The sequence below is a fragment of the Malania oleifera genome, chromosome 13 (genome assembly GCF_029873635.1).
Source record: "Malania oleifera isolate guangnan ecotype guangnan chromosome 13, ASM2987363v1, whole genome shotgun sequence".
NCBI classification, from domain to species: domain Eukaryota; kingdom Viridiplantae; phylum Streptophyta; class Magnoliopsida; order Santalales; family Ximeniaceae; genus Malania; species Malania oleifera.
Genome location: NC_080429.1, coordinates 25,651,113 through 25,673,406, shown reverse-complemented (window position 1 = coordinate 25,673,406; position 22,294 = coordinate 25,651,113). Strand labels below are relative to the sequence as shown.

The window sequence follows — 22,294 nt, the reverse complement described above, 5'->3', positions numbered from 1 at the left end:
TATACTATATATTCTGAATATCTAAACCCTAGAAAAAAAAAATGTTAGACACACAAGAAAGAGAAGAACACACCTTGTTGCAAGAACATTGAAAATCTACTCCTAGTGCTATACGATTGCCTACTCTTCAATCTCTAATCTTCAAGTTTTAGCAAATCAACTCAGAATCTCAAAGAGAACTTGTTTACTCAACTGTACTTCAATCTAGTATTAAGGTTTGATCTTTCAAGTTATTATCCTTAAGAACATCTCATCTCATCTTATCAAGTGCTCTTGACTATCATTAGAGAAGTTTTGATCTTGAGTGTGCATATTCATATAAAAATTGAGTTTTGAAAAGATCATTACTTGAGAAAACTTATTTAACTTGGTTGATTGATTTTTTATTCAAGTGGGTGTTTTCTAAAGGATTTATATTTTAGATATATTAAAGCTTGATTAAATATCCTTGGTACTTATAACTATACATTTAATTGAGGGATATTTTCTGAAAATTAATATACTCAATTTGTCATCGAATACTTGAAATAAAACTTTGTGATTTTGATTGAGTGTGTATTCAAGACAAAGTTTTTTGTTAACTAGATCACATCAAACATACTTGTGCATTTTTGCAAAGTGAACCAAGAACCTTAGTTGACTCCAAAACATTTTGAATATATCTATACTTGGGAGTTTTGGTTAAATAGGGATTTGTGTGTTGAAGCGTATCATACATAAAACGATTGTATCGTTTTCATATATTCATGAGCTTCAAGTTATATCATATGTTAATGTATTAGGATTTTGAATTGTACTCACCAGCTTTTGTTAGAAGCATTGTTTTAAGTGTTGATTTTCAGATTCTATTGTATACACGGTTCGGTGTGTGAGAGGAGAGAGCTGTATCTCTTGTAAGTAGTGAAGTAGGAGGAAGTTGTGCCTCTTGTAAGTAGCGGATTATAAGGAAAGCTCTGTCCCACTTTAAGGAGTAGGATTTTAGTGAATCCTTGAGTGGTTGCTTAAGGCGAGGATGTAGGTCAAGTCGGCTGAATCTCGTAAAACTGTGTTTGTCTTCTCTTTTCCCTTTACTCTTTATTTTCAGCACTGCATTTAAATTATTTATATTGCATGCATAAGTTAGTTAGTCTTGCACAAAAGTAATTGAATAACACAAATTTATTGGTAAATATATAAGAAGATTTTAAGCCGTGAATTAGTGCCAAAGAATTTTTTAAATACCTAATTCACCCCCCCCTCCTGGGATTACACTTGATTCAACACTAACCATCTATCTGGGGATGGAAGGTGGTGTTGAATGCTAGCTAAGTCCCAATGCCACCTACAAGCTCCTCCAGAACCGCGATGTAAAACATGGATCACAGTCCGAGACTATAGATACTGGCACTACATGGGGTCGAACAATCTCATGTATGTAAATCTCTGTTAACTTGTTCATAGGGTAGCTGACTCTAATGGGCAGGAAATGAGTTGTCTTTGTCAGAATATCAACAATTACCCAGATGGCATTCTGACCACGCGGCTCCTGCGGTAACCCAATAACAAAATCCACTCAGGAATGAAAAGTGGCTGCAACTGACCAGCCGGCTTCTAGTATTCAGCTTTAACCTACTGGCACGTTAAGTACTGCTGTACAAATTCTGCTATTTCCCTCTTCATGCCACTCCATCAAAATTACTCCCACAAATCTATACATTTTCGTACTACCAGGGTGAATAATGTTTAGAGATCTGTGAGCCTTTTCTAGAATCGTCCTTCTGATGCTGTCATCCACAGGCACACACAATATGGTATGAAATATCAAAGCCTCATTGTCAAAAATGCTGAATTCTTCTCTCTAACCATCTTGTATTCTGGCTATTGCTTCTATTAATTCTGGATCATCCCCCTGAGCAGTTTTAATTCTTTTGTATAGTGTAGGTTGTACAACCAGATTGGCAATAAGCGCCTGAGGATCATCCTCTACTAATTCCACATCGAGCCTTTCCAAGTCCATTTGAATTGGGTGCTGAACTACTGTTGCTAGCTGTGCTGTATGCTCTGATTTATGGCTCAAAGTATCAGCCACTACATTTGCTTTACCTGGGTGGTAACTAATGGTACAGTTGTAATCCTTGATGAGTTCCAACCACCTCCTTTGCCGCATATTTAATTCTTTCTATATAAAGAATTACTTTAGGCTTTTATAATCGAAAAATATTTCACATCTCTCACCATATAAGTAATGTCTCCATATCTTCAGTGCGTGTACAACCGCAGCCAATTCTAGATCGTGAGTAGGGTAGTAGGGTAGTTCTTTTCATACTCTTTCAATTATCTAGAAGCATACGCCACCACCCTACCATGTTGCATCAATACACAACTGAGCCCCTTCAAAAACGTGTCACTATAAATCACATAACCATCACTTTCTGATGGAATCGTCAGTACTGGTGTAGTGATAAGCCGCTGCTTTAATTCCTGAAAACTCTGTTCGCATTCTTCATCCCACACAAACCTGACATTTTTCCTAGTCAAACGTGTGAGAGGCCTTGACAAATTTGAAAACCCCTCAACAAACTGACGGTAATAACCTGCCAACCCTAAGAAACTTTTGACTTCTTATGCATTTTTTTTCGGCCTAGTCCAATTCACCACCGCATCAATCTTGCTGGGATCTACTGAAACATCATCTCCTGAAATGACATGACCCAAAACGCAACCTTCTCAAGCCAAAACTCACACTTACTAAACTTGGCATAGAGTTTCTCTTCCCTGAGTGTCTGCAGAACCTGTCTCAAATGCAACTCATGATCCTAAAAAATCCTTGAGTACACCAGTATATTGTCAATACCTGGTCTTGAAAGCTGTCTTCACAACATCCTCTACTTTTACTCTCATTTGATGATACCTTGATCTGAGGTCGATCTTAGAATACACCCGAGTACCTTGGAGTTGGTCAAACAGATCATCTATACGGGGTAGAGGATACTTGTTCTTAATAGTAACCTTGTTTATCTCCCTGTAATCAATAGACATCCTCATAGTCCCTTCCTTCTTCTTTACGAACAACACTGGAGCTCCCTACGGTGATACACTAGGTTGTATAAATCCCTTATCTAGCAAATCTTGTAACTATTCCTTTAATTCTCCCAATTCAGCTAGAGCCATACAGTAGGGAACCTTAGAGATCGGCGCTATCCCTGGAGGCAAATCTATAGAAAAATCCACCTCGTGTTCGGGAGGCAACCCTGGTAGGTCCTCTGGAAATACATCAGGAAATTCTCGCACGACTTGTGTACTGCCAAACTTCGATTCATTTTCTGTCACTTCTTTTAAAAAAGCTATAAACCCTTGACTTCCATCTGGAAGTAATCTGCTCGCCTGTACAGTGGATACCAACTGCGACGACGCATGAACACGTGAACTCGTAAACCTAAATTCTTTCTCACCAGGGGGTGTGAAAACTACTTTTTTCTTATGGCAATCAATACTGGTATAATTAATTGCCAACCAATTCATACCCAGTATTACATCAAACCCGCACATCTCTAACATGATCGGGTCAGCTGGTAGCACTCTCCCTTGAATTTCTATTGGATAGCCTCTGAGTACCCTCTGACATCTCAACACTGACCTTGACGGTGTAGCTGACGGTGTAGCTACTGACAATTTTATATCTAATGGCCAGGTCTCACTTTTATATAATTTAACATACGATGCAGAGATAAAGGAATGAATAGCACCTGAATCAAATAAAACAATAACAGAATGTGATAAAATAGTAAAAGTACTTGTCACCACATCCGTAGCAGCCTCAGCATCACCCGGCGTCAACGCGTAAATCCTCATCGGGGCTACATTCTTCTGCTGACCTCCACGAGGTGCCTGATATCCTCCCCGATAGGGCCTAGGAGCCGGGACCTAGTCTAGCGGACCTGGGCATGCACGTGCCATGTGGCCGGATCTCCTACAGCAAAAACAAACATCTCTCCCTACCCGACACTCCCCCAAATGATGTCTCCTGCACGTCTGACATACCGGGAAAATCGGCATACCTTGATTCTCACGAGGTCCTATCACCTGCCTCTGATCTCCCCTATCACGACCTCCTCTCCATGGACCCCTATTGGAGCCATCCTGGAAACCCTAAGGAGCAGGCCCCTTCCTCTGACTCTGGGCTGCTATACCCCTCTGTATACAACTCTCAATGATTGCATCTCTGTCTATAACCTCCGTAAATGTTTGAGCCCTCAAACCAATCACCTGCTCAAATAAGTTCTACCTCAGTCCCTCTTCAAACTTCCTTGCCTTTTTCTTTTCGTCGGGTGCTAGATGTGGAGCAAAACATGACAACTCAATAAATCGAGCCGCGTACTGAGATACGGTCATATGCCCATGTACTAGATGCATAAATTCTGCTACCTTCGCGCTCTGAATGATAGTAGGGAAATATCGCTTGAAGAACATCTCCTTGAATCGGTCCCGCGTCACTATCACTGGAACAAGCCTCTACTCCTCTATCAGCCGCACTGATCTCCACCAGCGCTTTGCTTCTTTTTTCAGTTTACCTATTAGGGCACTCGCCTTTGTCAACAAGCCCTCGGGCGGAGAGAATATCTCGCCTCAAATACTTATAATATTACTATATTTAATACTGATAATACTTTATTACATTACTCTGCATGTTGTTATCTCTATATTATTCATCACATTCACATCATATTTTACATTTCTCATTTCTGTATTCATGTTTGCTTTCACATATTCTATTTTCATATCATTCTCGTCTACTGTTCTTATATCTGTTGTTCTATAATATGTTATTCTCATATCTGCTGTTTCTCATATTATCACTGGTTAAATTAACAATTATGCGTTTAAATTTCTCTATACCAATAGAGAAATAACTACCATGCTTCCACCCCATGACGAGTTGTATGGCCCGAAAGTTGGACTTAACTCTAGTCAGCCTACCAAAGCTAAATAAACCACATTTTATAGTCTATAGGTCCGATTGGCTGTTCCCATACTGGTCTAGACACCAAGGGACCCTGCCCTTCACAGCATAATCGACCATCCCGTCTCCACACACTCTCTAAGATGTGTGGGTGCACTAGCGCTACCAAAAATACCCGCAACAATACTGTGCCTATTCTGGTCCACCAGAGTTTTCAAACCATACATTATAATTTAACATTCTCAAACACATGCAGAATAAATCATATCACATTTTAATTCTCAATACATTTTCAGTATTTCCAACATCTCATACAGATATCGTAGTTCAACACACAAACTTCATTTTACTCATTCCACACAATTTAACAATATATTTCTTACGTTTACTATAAAATAACTCAACCCACATTCATCATTAATATACTGAAAATATACATTTAGTTTCTTACACAATTATCCAAAAAAAAATATTGTTTTAACTTTCCATTTTCGCATATAATATCTAGTAGCACAGCCCTAGGCTCAGAAATTTACAATTCAAATGGTCGGCTTTTTAGAACTCACGTGAAAATCATATACATATACACATAAAATTTCCATTTTTCACTGGTTATTTCCTAAAAAAAAAATCCTTGTTTAATATATTCCCCTTACCTGGTTTCCTAAACTACGCCAGTAGGGACCCCAAAACAATGCCTACGATGTTCACCCAAACCCTGATTCAATAACCCTAATTTAATCAAATCAACCATAAATAAAATACTATTTTAACATTTCCTAGGCCCATAAATTTCAAATAACAATTAAACTCCTGAAAATAACCAATTTTCTTCATTCCCTAAATCTCACAAACACTTTAGAGTAGTGTCTAGGACCCCCAAATTAAAATTTTGCTCCTGCCAAAATGATGACGATCGAGACTAGAACCTCATGGTGGTGCCTGATCGTCGATTTAGTTGAAGATTTAAGGAGAAATTAAGGAAACAGAGGGAGTATACATTTTCTTAGGAGTGGTTCCTACGTCACTCCCACGACAAATCCACTCTAATAGGAATGTCGATGGCGAAGATAGAAATCCAATGGTATCTTTCATTTTCCAATTGACTAAATATTTGTTGACAAAATGAGGAGAGAGAGGAGGAAGACGAAGGAGGCATGAGACGATGGAGAGAAAAGAAAGAAAAATCTAAGAGATGCGTGAGAGACAGAGAGGCTGGGAGGGTTCAAATTTCCAATTGCAAATCAATTGGATTCCAATCCACTTAATGACATGAAAATAATACATATTTTATTATTTTATATTAACATTATATATATACTTATTACTTTTGCCATATATATACCTTAACCTTATATATATTCCCGTCATATTATTTACTTAATTAATTCAATTAAATAACGTTTAATTAATTTATTAACTTAATTAAATAATGTTTGATTAATTAACTAATTAATAATTAATCTTATTTTTTTTTTTCGGGTTACTACATGCTTCATGTCTCCAAGTGCTAGAGGTGAGATGGACCCAGCCTAACGTTCTAAGGTTAAGGTGGAACATCAGACTATGTTTTTCGGGTTTTCCTAAGGGGTAGAAATTTGCCAAGGTGGAGATTGTTGGGTTTGGTGGCTTATATTCTTGAGTGGTGGATGCACACAATGAAGAAAAGCATACTTGAATCAGCACTGAGGGAAACCATCGACGATTTAGCTCTTACTGTCAACGGTTTGGCTGAAATCTCAGAATGTTTGCTCTCGGTATCTTTCCATCCAAGTAATCTTCGACGATTGTATGAATGTTGTTAAGATGGTTTACTCTCGATATCTCAAATCGTCGACGGTTTGCCTGAAACCGTCGACAATTTGGTTCAAGACAGTGATGTTGATTCAAATTTTGAATGTGAACGTTAGTGTGGTTGGGTGTTTTGAGGGAAACCTCCAAAGTATTTATAAATATACCATTGTGAGTATATTTTCAAAGGGAGAAAAAGTAGAAGATCATTGTAAAAGTATTGTAGTGTGTGTCCTTTTGACACTTATATAATGAAACTTTGCCGATTGCTCCTGTGGATGTAGGCATTACTGAACCACATAATTTTGTTCTTTATTGTTGCTGCGTTTAATTTCGTTGTGCAAAATCTGAGTTTATTCACAACAATTTAAAATGTTGAATTAAATTATAGCTTACACTCTACTATAGTGCCTATAAAAGGGAGCTGCTCCTACACACTCCACATAATGTTGTCCTCTTTTTGTTCTTCGAAGATTTGTTTGCTTAAGTTGAAAATTGAAGAGCTAGTTTATGTACAGCTAACCAGTAACATAGGTACCAAACATTTGGCACTTGAACAAATGGAGGTAGTTTTTAGGACAACATATATTATGTGTTTCAGCCTGTTCCGATTATTGTTTTGTATTTTTTTTTTTTCCTTTTGGATTTTATGTAATTTTGTTAAGTCCCTATCATATCATTTTACTTAATTACAACAAAATTAAACAATTTTTCCAACAAGATTGTCCTGATTGATCAAATAACTTTGCACTTATAATCTTGTGAGCACACATTACTTGTAATTTTAATATTACTAAAACTATAGAAGTATAATATCATATGTGAAGTCATTGAAATAAGATTTGTAAAGTTCTAATATTACAATCCAATAGTTTGATAATAAGACATTTGAGTTTGAGGTATTGTCCATATCTTAGTAACAATGTGAATTATTTTTCATCTCATATCTTAATTTGTTTGGGTCGCAAACAAGAAAGAAGTGAATGCCATGATATTAATGAAACAAACAAGTAATATGTGTAAGCAAACTGAATAATTAATACAAACAAATAATAAAATACTTATTCACACGTATAACTAAAAAAATTTCCTTCTACATATTTGCAAAAAGTCCTATTTTTTTTTCTAAGATAATTAAACAAGCTTATGTCTAATAAACTCACGCATATACCTACAATTAGAAATGTGGATTTGCACAATTCATGTACACCTATTTTTTGGATTCTTTTACCCCTCTCTATTTGTCAAGTAGAACCAAATTTGAATCAAACAAAAATATTACAAGTAGGATTTGATTTTTGGTTTAGCCAAATCCATTAAATTTATATGTAAAAAAAATAATCATACATAAATATAAATATATATATATATAGACACATATACACATGCTCACTAAAAATATATATGATAGATCACATATACATTATTCAAAGTGTTCAAATATCCCAAGTCAAATCAAATTATCAAACCAGAATTTCAATGTATCTCCATTCCATTTGCCAAACAGCTCGCAACCCTAAATTATGGACAATTCATTGTTCTAGAACTACCAATGAAGAAAAAACGACACTCAACTTTGATCCAATTTAGTCCCTCTATAGGTATTTAATTCACATATTAATCTTATGGGAAGAAGGTAATAGAGCCATCGAGATTTTCTCTGTGAGATCATCTTCTTACATTGGTGCTCCAAGAATTGCAAGCTCATCAGCACAAGCTTTCACTGTTTGTAGGAAATTTGTAATACTTTGAGAGCCTTTGGTTATATTTTTAGGATGACTTTTTACTTGCTAAATGCGTCCTCATGACAGTTTGACATACTTGTTTGTCAAAATTGTCCATGCTTCCTACGATGTCTTGGCTTGAGCAATGAAAGGACTAATAGTGGGAGAAAGAGATCCAACAAGAGCATTTAGAACTAATTGGTCTTGTCAAACCTGTAACATCCTCAAAATTCTCACTATATATATAACCATACCTACGTAGCGGGTATAATACAAGCCATACAACCATATATACTAAACAATATCAAAATTCAGTGCATTCAAACCATAGCCAAATACAATATCACCCTCCAGTATTATCTACCCCAAAAATACAAAAATCTACCACAAACTTACCCTACAACAAGGGTAGCCAGGTCAACTCCCTATTCGCAAGCTTGATCTGCTCACCTAGCTGACTCACCTGAAAAATGGTAAAGTAAAGGGGTGAGACGATGCTCAGTAAGTGAAAATATGCTATTACTAGTGTGTGGCGACCGAGACATAAAATTATGATAATAGTATTTAAAACTGTATGATCTAGCAAAACTATAAAACACATGAACAGTAGCTTAAAACATTTGAATCATTTGAATTTTCTATCATTCATATTCGTATATCATACTATATACGACAAAAGCTGTAAAACTATACATATACATAACTGTGCTCTTTCCCTGGGATTCTATGTGTCATGATTTAATCCCTCATGACAGGGTTGTACAGCCCGTAGGTAGGACTTAACCTAATCGGCCCTCCAGGTAAGTCATCATACTCTACACCACCTCAACCCGGCCAAACTGCATCCACTCTTAAGCTTGGGACTGGCTGCTACCTCGTCTAACCGGTCCTCTCAACCCAATGTTCTGGGGAGCTACATCCTCTCCGAGCACGGTTAGACAGTACCCACATACTATCTAAGATATGTGGTTGCACTCTATCTATATATAGCAACGGTACCGTGCTCTGTAAACTGTATCTGTCTGTAATATTTCCACAGGGATCTGATACTATATAAATACATTTATATATATATATATATATATATATATATATATATATATCTTTTGTTGTTTTCATCATGTTTCCAAAATAACCATAATGCTATAATTTTGTATTGTAAATACTGTAATATCTGAGTAACTGTAGCATCTTGATGCTATAACTATATAATCTGTCTTTCTAAACTGCCTGTATAATCTGTCTGTATAAACTGTGTGTTATGACATTTAGGAAAACATGACATTCTGTAAATACTATAATATAGTGAACTAAATAAAATCTATATAAATCTGTCTGTTAAATATCTGTGAATATCTGTATATATATACTATATAACATGATATGCTGAAACACTGTATAAATTCTACATCAGATAAATATCTACTCAGGCCACACAAACATTAAAACTCTTATTATGTAAAAACTGTATAATAAACTAGTATATAGGTATCTATGAAATCTCTGTTAACATTCTTAAAACTCCTAGCATAGCATATTTCCCTTACCTTAAATCTGAGAAGCCTCTCACTGAACTCTAGCCCTACACCCGCAGGGTTCTCCACTCAACACCCTGAAAACAACATCCCCTATAACAAAACATCAGTATTTTCTTACCTACAACATTTCTTATAACTACGAGGAAGACATAATCTGAATAAAATACCTTACCCTGGATTTGAGATGAATTCCAAACCAACTTCTCCCACAATCAGCTCCTGCAGACTTACAGAGAACTTTGCCAATAGCGTCGCGATGGCCTCGGATTTTTGATCCGACGAGAAATGGGACCAGGATAGAAGAGAGAAGTAGGGAGAGGCGTTTTAGAGAGAGAGAGAGAGAGAGAGAGAGAGAGAGAGAGAGAGAGAGAGAGAGAAAGAGAAAGAGAGAGCCCTTTTTGCACCAAAATTCTACTGAAAAATCCAGGATTTGGCAATTTATAGCCCCCAAAACCTCTCTCGGTATTTTCTCGTCGACGAGGGGTAGTGTCGTCGACGAGGCCTACTTATGAGCTCGCCGACGAACTCCCCGTGTTCGTCAACGAGGCCTTATGTAAAATTTCCAGGTTATTACGTCCAAAGTGCAATATCGTCGATGAACATGAAGCGTTCGTTGACGAAGCCTGCTGCCTCCTTCTATTTCTGTTTCCATTTCCCTCCCTCTTATTTTTTAAATACCATTTTTCTTCAGGTCGTTACATTCTCTCCTCCTTATAAAATTTCGTCCTTAAAATTTATTATCTGGATTGAACACCATTATACACGCTATCGTCCCTTAAAGGTAAAGGGTCTACTTATTTTATTACTTACCCTCACTTATGGCGAAGGAATACCGTGGTTACATTCTATGTTCTGGGAGATTACACAAATAAAATTAAAACTACTTACTATCTAAATAGTACGTGTATTTGCAAAAGAAACATTATCTAACTATTTACATTATCTTATTACTCTTGGAACAAATGTAGGTATTTCCTTTTAATTTCATTCTCGATTTCCCATGACGCTTCTTCCATAGCATGGTTCCTCCACAAAATCTTCACTAGCTGAATTTCTTTAGTATGTAGTTCTTGTGTCTTTCGGTCTAAAATCTGTACATGCGTCTCTTCAAAAGCTAGTGAATCCTTGAGTTCTATCTCTGCATAGTTGATTATGTGAGACGGGTTTGGGACATATTTCCTTAACATAACAACATGAAACATGTCATGAATTCTAGCCAAAACTGGCGGCAAAGCTAGCCTATAGGCAACTGACCCTATTCTCTCTAGTATCTCGAAAGGGCCAATATACCTAGGGCTCAACTTGCCTTTCTTCCCAAACCTCTTAACTCCTTTCAGAGGAGCTATCTTAAAAAATACTCGATCTCCCACATCAAATTCTAACTTTCGGTGGCGAGTGTCCGCGTAGCTTTTCTGCCGACTCTGTGCTGTACTGATTCTTTCTTTAATTAGTCGGACCTTGTCACAAGCCTGGTGTACTATCTCTGGACCCAAAACTCGCCTTTCACCTACCTCATCCGAGATGAGAGGAGAATGTCATCTTCTGCCATATAATGCCTCGTAAGAAGCCATGTCGATACTAAACTGGTAACTGTTATTATAAGCAAATTCAACTAGTGGTACAAATTGAGTCCAGCTACCCCCAAAATCTAGCACGTACGCACGAAGGGTATCTTCTAATGTCTGGATCGTCCTCTCAGTCTGTCCATCTGTCTGGGGATCGAAAGTAGTTCTAAATGCTAATTGGGTACCTCTAGCCTCTTGAAAAATTTTCCAGAATCGTGAAGTAAACTGAGGATCTTGGTCTGAAACTATAGATACCGGTACACCATGGACGTGAACTATCGCCTAAACATATATCTCTGCCATTTTGTCCATGGAGTAGCTGACTTTAATAGGGATAAAATATGCGGTCTTCGTCAAACGATCCACAACTACCCAGATTGCATTCAACCCTTGATGCACTGATGGTAATCCCATAACGAAATCCATCGAAACATGATCTCATTTCCATTCTGGAATGAACAATGGCTACAACAGTCCTGACAGTTTCTGGTGCTTAGCTTTAACCTGCTGGCACGTGAAGCACAGCTATACAAACTCGGCTATCTCCCTTTTCATTCCATCCCACTAAAAGTACTCCCGCAAATCCTGATACATTTCAGTACTACCTGGATCTACGGTGTATAAGGATCTGTGAGCCTCCTCCAATATAGTTCTCCTGATCTCAGTATCTGCAGGAACACATAGCCTAGTACGGAATAGCAGAGCTCTGTCATCTGATATGCTGAACTCCTCTCCCTGACCATCCCGCACTCTATCCATCACCTCTGCCAACTCTGCATCATCACCCTGTGCTGCTTTAATCCTCTCGTATAACGTAGGTTGAACCACTAGGCTGGCAATAACTACCTGAGGACTTTCTTCTATTAACTCTATGCTGAGCCTTTCCAAATCCATCAGAATTGAGTGCTGAATCTCCATGGTTACCAATACGGGTCCCACTGACTTCTTGCTCAGAGCATCTGCCACCACATTTGCCTTCCCGAGATGGTAACTAATCGTGCAATCATAATCTTTAATGAGTTCTAGCCACCTTCTTTGTCTCATATTTAGCTCTTTCTAGGTGAAGAAATATTCCAGGCTCTTGTGATCCGTGAAAATCTCGCACTTCCCACCATATTGGTAATGCCTCCAAATCTTAAGAGCATACACCACCGCAACAAGCTCTAAATCATGGATAGGATAATTCTTCTCATATTAATTAAGCTGCCTAAACGCATATGCAATAACCCTGCCGTGCTACATCAACATGCATCCAAGACCCTTCAAAGAGGCATCACTGTATATTTCAAACCTGTCCTCCCCTGATGGAATAGCTAATACCGGAGCTGAAACTAACTGTCGCTTTAACTCTTGAAAACTCTGCTCACAGTCATCAGTCCATTCAAATTTTACATTTTTTCTCGTGATTAGCATCAATGGACCTGATAAACTGGGGAATGCATCTACGAAGTATCGGTAGTAGCCTGCTAATCCCAGAAAACTCTTGACCTCCTGAACGTTGCCTGACCTTTCCCAACTCACCACTGCCTCTATTTTACTCGGATCAACTGATACACTTGCTTTAGAGACCACATGGCCGAGAAAAGTAACTTGCCTTAACTAGAATTCACATTTCTTTAGTTTTGCATACAATTTCCTTTCTCTCAATATGTGTAACACCAACCTTAAATGATGCTCGTGCTCCTCAAAACTCCTCGAATAGACCAGTATATCATCAATGAATACAACCACAAACTGATCTAAATATTGATGGAACACCCGATTCATTAAGTCTATAAATACTACTGGTGCATTAGTCAACCCAAATGGCATCACTAAAAACTTGTAATGCCCATATTTGGTACAAAATGCGGTCTTCAAAATATCCTTTGCCCTAACTTTCACCTGATGGTAACCCGACCGTAGGTCAATTTTAGAATAAACTTGAGTCCCCTGGAGTTGATAAAATAAATCGTCGATCCTAGGGAGAGGATATTTATTCTTGACTGTCAATTTATTTATCTTCCTATAATCGATACACAACCTCATGGTCCCGTCCTTCTTTTTCACGAACAGGATTGGCGCTCCCCAGGGCGATACATTGGGCCTAATGAAGCCTTTATCCAGCAATTCCTATAACTGTTCTTTCAATTCTTTCAACTCGACTGGAGCCATATGGTATGATGCTTTAGATACTGGTGTAGATCTTGGCAACAGATCTATATTAAACTCAATTTCACAGTCAGGCAGCAAACCAGACAATTTTTCTAGAAAGACATCTGGGAATTCCCTCACTACTGGTATGTCATCTTGTTTCAATTCTTCTTTCGACAATTCTTTATGTATGCGACATACCCCTGGCAACCACCTTGTAGCAGTCTCCTCACCTGAAAATCCGACACCGGTTGTGGTGAGGCACGTACACGTGAACCCACGAACCTATATCCTTGCTCATTTGGGGGTCTGAAAATTACTTCTTTCTGGTGGCAATCTATGCTAGCGTAATAAGTAGCTAGCCATTCCATGCCCAGTATCACATCAAACCCCTGCATATCTAGGACCACAAGATAGGCTAACCGCACTCTCTCCTGAATACTAACTGGAAAATTCCAAAGCACTTTTCTGCATTTTACCACGGATCTCATCGGCGTACCCACAGATAATTCTACATCTAATAGTTGTGTCTCTACCCTAGTTATTCTGACATAGCCCACCGATATAAAAGAGTGGGAGACACCTGTATCAAACAAAGCAACAATTTTATATGGTAAAGCAGTAAGGGTACCTGTGACCACGTCTCCAGTCGTCTCGACGTCCCCCGGCGTCAACATATAAACCCTCACAGGCACGGTATTTCTCTGCTGACCTCCACGGGCCGCCTGGTATCTTCCTTGAAATGGCCTAGGAGACGGTACATAACCTTGTGGCATTGATAAGATCGAGCCATATGACTGGACCTCCCACAGTGATAACAGACATTCTCCCCCAACCGGAACTCACTAGGGTGTCTTCGTCCAAATTTAGGACATATGGCAGGAAAATGTCCACTCTGAAATCCCCCGTGCTCTACCATCTGTCTCTGACCTCCACCAGATCTACCTCCTCTCCAAGGGCCTCAATTGGGGCCCGCCTGAAAACTTAAGGGCGTAGTCCTCTTCTTTTGATTCTGTGTCTTAGTCTCCCTGGGTAGACTATCCTCTACTATAATAGATCTATCAACCAACTCTGCAAAATCCTAGATCCTCAACACTGCCACCTACCTATAAATATCTTGGCTTAAGTTTCTCTCGAACATTCTGGCCTTCTTCACTTCATCAGGGACAATATACGGATAGAAATATGAGAGCTTGATAAATCTCGTCGTGTACTACTAGACTGTCATCGACCCCTGGGATAGACTCAGAAACTCCTATACTCGAGCCTCTCTGACTGAGGCAGGAGAGTACCTATTGAAGAACATCTCCCTGAATCGAGCCCAAGTCATCAGCACTGGTATAGCTCTCGGCCTCCCCTTCCACTTTATATGTAGCATACAAGACCCTCTGCTCATCGGTGCAGTGAAGTACTGTCAAGATCTTCTCTACCTCCTACACCCAGTTCTTAGCAATTGCAGGGTCAGTCACTCTAGAAAAGGCTGGCAGATTCATCTTCCTAAATTTCTTTATGGTACATCCCTGAATCAGAAATGGATCTCCCTACTCTCTAGAGCTCCGTGCTATCTCAACCATAACTTGCTGAGCCACACTATGTAGCACAACATCTGAATCTCCACCTCCCACGCTAGAAGAGCCCACTTCGTCATCCCCACTGGCATAAGCGCTACTGCCTCCTATGTCCATCCTACAAATATATAGAACACTGATTTAGAATCCTAGTTCCCATACAAACCTAACTTATTCAACTAAAACCTCAAATCTTTTATTAACCATCCCTATTGATCCTAGTCCGAAAATTCAATCCTGCAATCCAAACACACGACTCGTCAGTAATTTACCATGACTTTCTTGAAATCGTCACCTCAGGAAAAACACAGAAACCACCACGAAATCTTGTATCCATATCACATAACAAAACCTCAAATTATTTTTCCCTATATTCTGATATTGTTTTCCATTGCACTTTAGAATCTACAGAACCTAGCAACCTAGGCTCTGATACCAAAATGTAACATTATCAAAATTCTCACTATATTATATATATATATAACCATACCTACGCAGCGAGTATACAAGCCATACAACCATATATACTAAACAATATCAGAATTAAGTGCATTTAGGCCATAGCCAAATACAATATCCCCCTCCAGTATTATCTACCCCAAAAATACAAAAATATGTTACAAACTTACCCTATAACAAAGGTAGCCAAGTCAACTCCTTATCCGCGAGCCTGATCTGCTCGCCTAGCTGGCTCACTTGAAAAGTGGTAAAGTAAAGAGGTGAGACGACGCTCAGTAAGTGGAAATATGCTATTACTAGTGTGTGGCGACCGAGACATAAAATTATGATAATAGTATTTAAAATTGTATGATCTAGCAAAACTGTAAAACACATGAACAGTGGCTTAAAACATTTGTATCATCTGAATTTTCTATCATTCATACTACTATATTATATTATATATGACAAAAGGTGTAAAATTGTATACATATACATAACTGTGCTCTTTCCTTGGGATTCTGTATGTCATGATTTAACCCCTTATGACAGGGTTGTGCGGCACGTAGGCGGGACTTAACCTAGTCGGCCCTCTAGGTAAGTCATCATACTCTACACTACCTTAGCCTGGCCAAACTGCATCCACTCCTAAGCTCGGGACTGGCTTCTACCTTGTCTAACCGGCCCCCTCAACCCAGTGTTCTGGGGAGCTACATCCTCTCCGAGCACGGTTAAACGGTACCCACACACTATCTGAGATATGTGGTTGCACTCTATCTATATATAGCAACGGTACTGTGCTCTGTAAACTGTATCTATCTGTAATATTTCCACAGGGATCTAATACTATATAAATACATTTATATATATATATATATATATATATCTTTTGTTGTTTTCATCATGTTTCCAAAATAACTATAACGCTATAATTTTGTACTGTAAATACTGTAATATCTGAGTAACTGTAGCATCTTGATGCTATAACTATATAATCTGTCTGTATAAACTGTGTGTTATGACATTTAGGAAAACATGACATTCTGTAAATACTATAATATACTGAACTAAATAAAATCTATACAAATATGTCTGTTAAATATCTGTGAATATCTGTATATATATACTATATAACATGATATGCTGAAACACTGTATAAATTCTACATCAGGTAAATATCTACTCAGGCCACACAAACATTAAACTCTTATTATGTAAAAACTGTATAATAAACTAGTATATAGGTATCTATGAAATCTCTGTTAACATTCTTAAAACTCCTAGCATAGCATATTTCACTTACCTTAAATTTGAAAAGCCTCTCACTAAACTCTAGCCCTACACCCGCAGAGTTCTCCACTCAATACCCTGAAAACAACATCTCCTAGAACAAAACATCAGTATTTTCTTACCTACAACATTTCTTATAATTACGAGGAATGCATAATCTGAATAAAATACCTTACCCTGGATTTAGGATGAATTCCAAACCAACTTCTCCCACGATCAGCTCCTGTAGACTTGTAAAGAACTTCGCTAGGAGCGTCGTGGTGGCCTCGGATTTTTTATCCGACGAGAAACGGGACCAGGATCGAAGAGAGAAGGAGGGAGAGGCATTTTAGAGAGAGAGAGAGAGAGAGAGAGCTCTTTTTGCACCAAAATTCTGCAAAAAAATCCGGGCTTTGGCAATTTATAGCCCCAGATTCGTCGACGAGACATGTTGTCTTGTCGACGAGGTGTAGTTTCGTTGATGAGGCCTACTTATGAGCTTGTCGATGAACTCCCTGTATTCGTCGACAATACCCTGTGTAAAATTTTCTAGTTGTTACATCCAAAGTGCAACATCATCGACGAAACCTGCTACCTCCTTCTGTTTCTGTTTCCATTTCCCTCCCTCTTATTATTTAAATACCATTATTCTTCGGGTCGTTACAGAACCCATATGATGTGAGTAGGATTTGGTGTAGTGATGTTGTTTGTAATAACAATGACTAGTGGACATGGTTTTGATCCATCTACATATCCTAGGAGATCATATTCGATAAAGAGGGCGAGAAATTGAAGCTTCCATGAGATATAATTGTTGATGGTGAACTTGAGTGGGGTCTGAGCTGGGATATTGATGGTGATTAAGGTATTGTTTGGATTGTTGGGGTTTTGAATTGCAGGTTGGGAGGTTGAAGAATTTGATTGACTGTTTATAGTCATGAGTGTGATGGTTTAAAGAAGAATAGCAGTAACAATTTTTAATTTTTAATTGCTCTAATAACATAAAGAGGGAAACATAGAAGATAGGAAAGGAAATAAAGGCCACACACAAGATAGCTTTTCATTGATACGTATTTATAGATTACAAGGAAAATCAAATACAATAGCTCAGCCTAAACTAACTCGTAGATACAATGAAATAGGGGTGCGATCATACTAGTACTAATACACCGGATCCCATCAGAATTCCATAATTAAGCATACTTGGGTGAGAGTAGTACTAAGATGGGTGACCTTATGGGAAGTCCTCGTGTTGCATCCTTCTTTTAAAATAGCTTTTTTTAAAAAATAAAAAATAAAAAATAAAAAATAAAGAAGATATAATGAAATAGAAAAATATAAAAAAGTTTCAAATAACAAGTCTGCCTAAATTAACTCTTAGATACAATGAAACAAAAAGATTCAAATAACAAGTTTGTTTAAACTAACTTTTAAATACAATGAAACATAAATATATAAAATTTAAATTATAAATACAAATTCAAAAATAAAATCAATTCAAAACAATATCAGAGAAAATCTGATGGCTCTATTAGAAGGGCCTGAGTCATTGAGGCATGAGATCTCCAAGACAACAGAGTGAGACAGAGCAGCCCCCACAGGAAAAGCAAGATGAGCTGCAAGAAGGGCAAAAATATTATGACCCTTTTGACACTAACCCACCAAGAAAAGAAAAAGAATGAAGTGAAGTAGCCAAAATTCAAACCCCATATGTAAAGACCCTTTTCGCTTTTGGGTGGTATGCTTTTAAAAGAGCCCCAGCTTTAGGGCACCACAACATGCCCTGATCTGCCCTCCAATCCCAAACACACCCTTCCATTTTCCCACTCTCTTTCTCCCCTTTCCTTTTCCTGTGGAAACGTGCCGCCACTGTACATTAAAGAGCACTCTTCTCTGCATGCGGGAATAAAAGATTAGGGTCTCCATTCACAACCCATACACAAAGCTTAATTTCTAATTTTCTACTACTACTACTACACCCTTTCTCTTTCAATTGCTTCTGTAGCTGGCGAGTCCCCTACATATTATATTTTTCTAATGTATCATGTATAGTCCTCATATTATGTCTATATCTATATATATATGTCCCTCTTTCTCTCCTTCCTCAATTCATTCTAGCTGATATATTTTTATTATCTCTCCATGGCTTCAACTGATCTTGAGTTTGTGAGAAGACCCATCTCCAACTTTCAGCCCCAATGGAAGTCTTGTAGAATTTTCTCCTATTTACACGAGTTGGACTGCTTCTCCAACTGCCCTCTTGAATTTAGAGGCCTCTGCAAGCCAAGAACATGAGATGAGTGAAGGTCATCCATGCAAGGGGAATCAAGCACTCCTGGTCCGATCCACCTAGCTAGCTAGTCTCTATACTTTCTTTTTTATTTTAATTTTAATTTTGCTTTGTTTTGTTTTCTGTTCTGTGCTTAGTTTGCAGCAGTTATCATGTGGGTTTTGTTTATGTTTTTTTTTTTTGCTTTTGCTTTTTTAAAGATTTAGGATTAGGTTGTGTTGTGATTTGAAGTATTAGCCCGAGTGTTCTTATTGTAGTATGTGAGAAATAAAGCTAATTTAGGTTATGATAGAGAGTTGGCTAGTGTTGATGTATCAGGGATTTGAGATTGTAAGTTATGCCTGCAATTGCTTAATGTAATAATGGTTTTAAGTTATACCAAGATTTATTCTTGATTTTATATACTTGTCAGTCTGATCCTGCACTGAGTATTGCCCTCTATCTTCTTTCTTATTTATTGTAGCTTAATACATATATAGCATAGCAAATAGATATATAAAACCCAGCCCCTGGACACCCATCTCCACGTTGAAACTGTCAAAATTAAGCATCTGGGCATGCCTCCAAGTGTTTGAGTAAATGAATCGGAAAAACATATAGGTGAAAAATCTGTCTCTATGATTTTCTATGTAGGTTTTCTGCTACTGTATTAATTCCCAGGGCTATCATGAAGCCCTTCCGTTTCAAATGTGTGCGTCACCACTGCAGGTTTCCCCCCCTTCCAAATTTCATTTGGCAACAAAACAGATCTGGTGAAGGGTCTCAATCCTCAGTTCCCGTTTCTTTCTTGTGCTGGAAAATTAAAAGGGTCATACTCAAAACTGCATGTTTAAATTAGGGTTGGTGGGCTTTGCTTCTGTGCTAGAGGTGAAAGTGCTGCTCCATTTTTTTTATCTGATCTTTGCTCCATTTGTGCCATGAGCCGGCAGAAGCAATTCTCCCATGAGCAATGATATTTCTCCCCTAGTTTAACCAGGAATTCTCTGTATGACAGTATCAGGCCTATACTGTAGTCTTTGAAAGTTAGCTACCTGCTTGGTGCCACAATGCCACTGTTGTTGTTTAAGCTTTCATTTTTTTTTCCTTCTCTTTTTGCTATTTAGCTTTGACCCACTGTACATCTACTGTTACCTTTTACATCAAACTCTCAAATTGAATAAAATTCAAAGAATCAATCAATATCAGTGGCTAGCTGACATTTCACAGTGATTGGTTCCAAAAACATGTGTATTTCTCTTTTTTTTCTTCATTCCTTTACTTTAATCATGAAAAGGTTAAGTTGACTACTGCAGATATGTGTTGTGCCTAGCGCCTACTGATCCATGGGCAGGCTGCAGATTCCAGCTAGCTAGCTGGATCTCCTGTATATATGCTAATTAGAACTCAATAAAGCATTGTTGATTGGAACCATTTATCTTATTCTTTTTCTTTTCTTAAATTAATCAGTAGGGGAATCATGCTATCATCTAAAGTGACTGTTTGGCGCAGGTATCAAAGTGTGAGGGTGGTCTTCTGTCCTAGCCTGTGAGAAAAGGCTCTCACCCATGCTCCTCGAAACCCATCTTCTCCCTGTTAATTAAAATGATGGGATTCCTTCCATGTTCTCTCTCCTATTACATTCACATTGCTAGGGACCCAGATGTTAGATGTTTATGCAGTTATTTGATCATAGGATACTTGTTTTATTTTATCTTTTGTAACTCATCATTAGACATTTTAATGCCTAACAGTGCCCGCCGAATCCCTCTTGCAATAGCCCATGATACGAGCTTTCAACTCAGACATCTGGAGTTCGAGATTCCACTCGCATTCAGGCTGGCACATGTGACGAGTTGCAAAACCCCTTCATTACGTATAACAATGACTTTACGTTACGAGCTTTAGAAAGAACCGATCAATTTACTTTCAGATCATTCATTATATGTAGCTGCTGTAGCCATAGAATCACCATTTCTCACATTAGCAAAAGGGCAATATGTACTAAGCATCCAAATTATGTTACTATTGAAATTTTAATCATTGGGTATGTGATGAATTCCTAACTGCCTCTTGCTTTTTGGGTTTTCTATAAATAACTTTTTGTGACTTCGATGGGTGGGGCAGTGAATTAAGCAGGACAGAGCGACAAGAAATGCATATTTGCTGCGGCTTAATTACCAAAGCCAGCTCTGCTTCTGCAAGTTCTGTGTATGGTCCTGGCCACATTTCAAGTCAGCTTGTGTCTGGCAGAAGAGAATCTTTGTCCCAAACAAAAACAGGGGCGATGGGCATCCTTTCCTCTTTTGAGAGTAATGAGTCCGTACTGAAGGGCCAGTGCTGCTAGTAAGCGGACATAATTGGGAGGAGTCCTAGGCAATAGTGACTTCTCCGCTATTATTGCATATTGTCTATTCTGTTTGGTTTCTGTAATGTTGATTTAATATGTGTGGTTATATTGCGAATCTTCTATATAAACCTTTTATCTCATGTTTACTTTGCGAAAAAGAATGGGTATGAATAACATAAAATGAAATTGTAAATGTAGCGATCAAATTCGTGCATTAAAAATTAAGACAAAAAAATTGGAATATATATTAATTTTTATGATGAATAAAAGAATATGAACAATCTCTGTATATTTTATAATGAAGTAAAATGCTCTCTCATTCAATCTTCTTGAAATCGAGGACCATGTTCTTGATGACAATGATGAATATGTCGAAAGATAAATTTGACTATATCAGCAATACCATTACCACACATGATCAGCTCCCAAAGAACACCGAAGATGTGCCAAGCCAGAATTCTCAAGAATAATTTTTTGTCATACACGTTTAATGTTCCTATTTGTAGTGATGAAATCTATTACAGAAGAATATTTTATTTTATGTATGTAGATAGTAGCCTGTATCGAAGACAAATTAACGAATGAAAAAGAAACAATTCCATTCCATATCTTTCTGTTTCTTCTGTTTTATTATGGTATCGAGAGCCTTGATTATGTCTGAAACTCCTGACACACTGATCCCTTCAAATCAAACTTCTAATGTCTTTCTTCTA

The 22,294-nt window shown here is 37.9% G+C and overlaps 1 long non-coding RNA gene and 1 other non-coding gene across 2 annotated transcripts; both read left to right on the top strand.

Annotated features, from left to right (window-relative positions):
- Positions 1-18,107: 18,107 nt before the first annotated feature.
- LOC131147064 (5S ribosomal RNA) lies at positions 18,108-18,226 on the top strand. Its single transcript, XR_009134594.1, has one exon. It is a non-coding gene; the product is annotated as a 5S ribosomal RNA (ribosomal RNA).
- Positions 18,227-18,722: 496 nt separating this feature from the next.
- On the top strand, positions 18,723-21,297 carry LOC131145556 (uncharacterized). Its single transcript, XR_009134164.1, has 2 exons — positions 18,723-19,303; positions 20,986-21,297. It is a non-coding gene; the product is annotated as an uncharacterized LOC131145556 (long non-coding RNA).
- Positions 21,298-22,294: the final 997 nt, after the last annotated feature.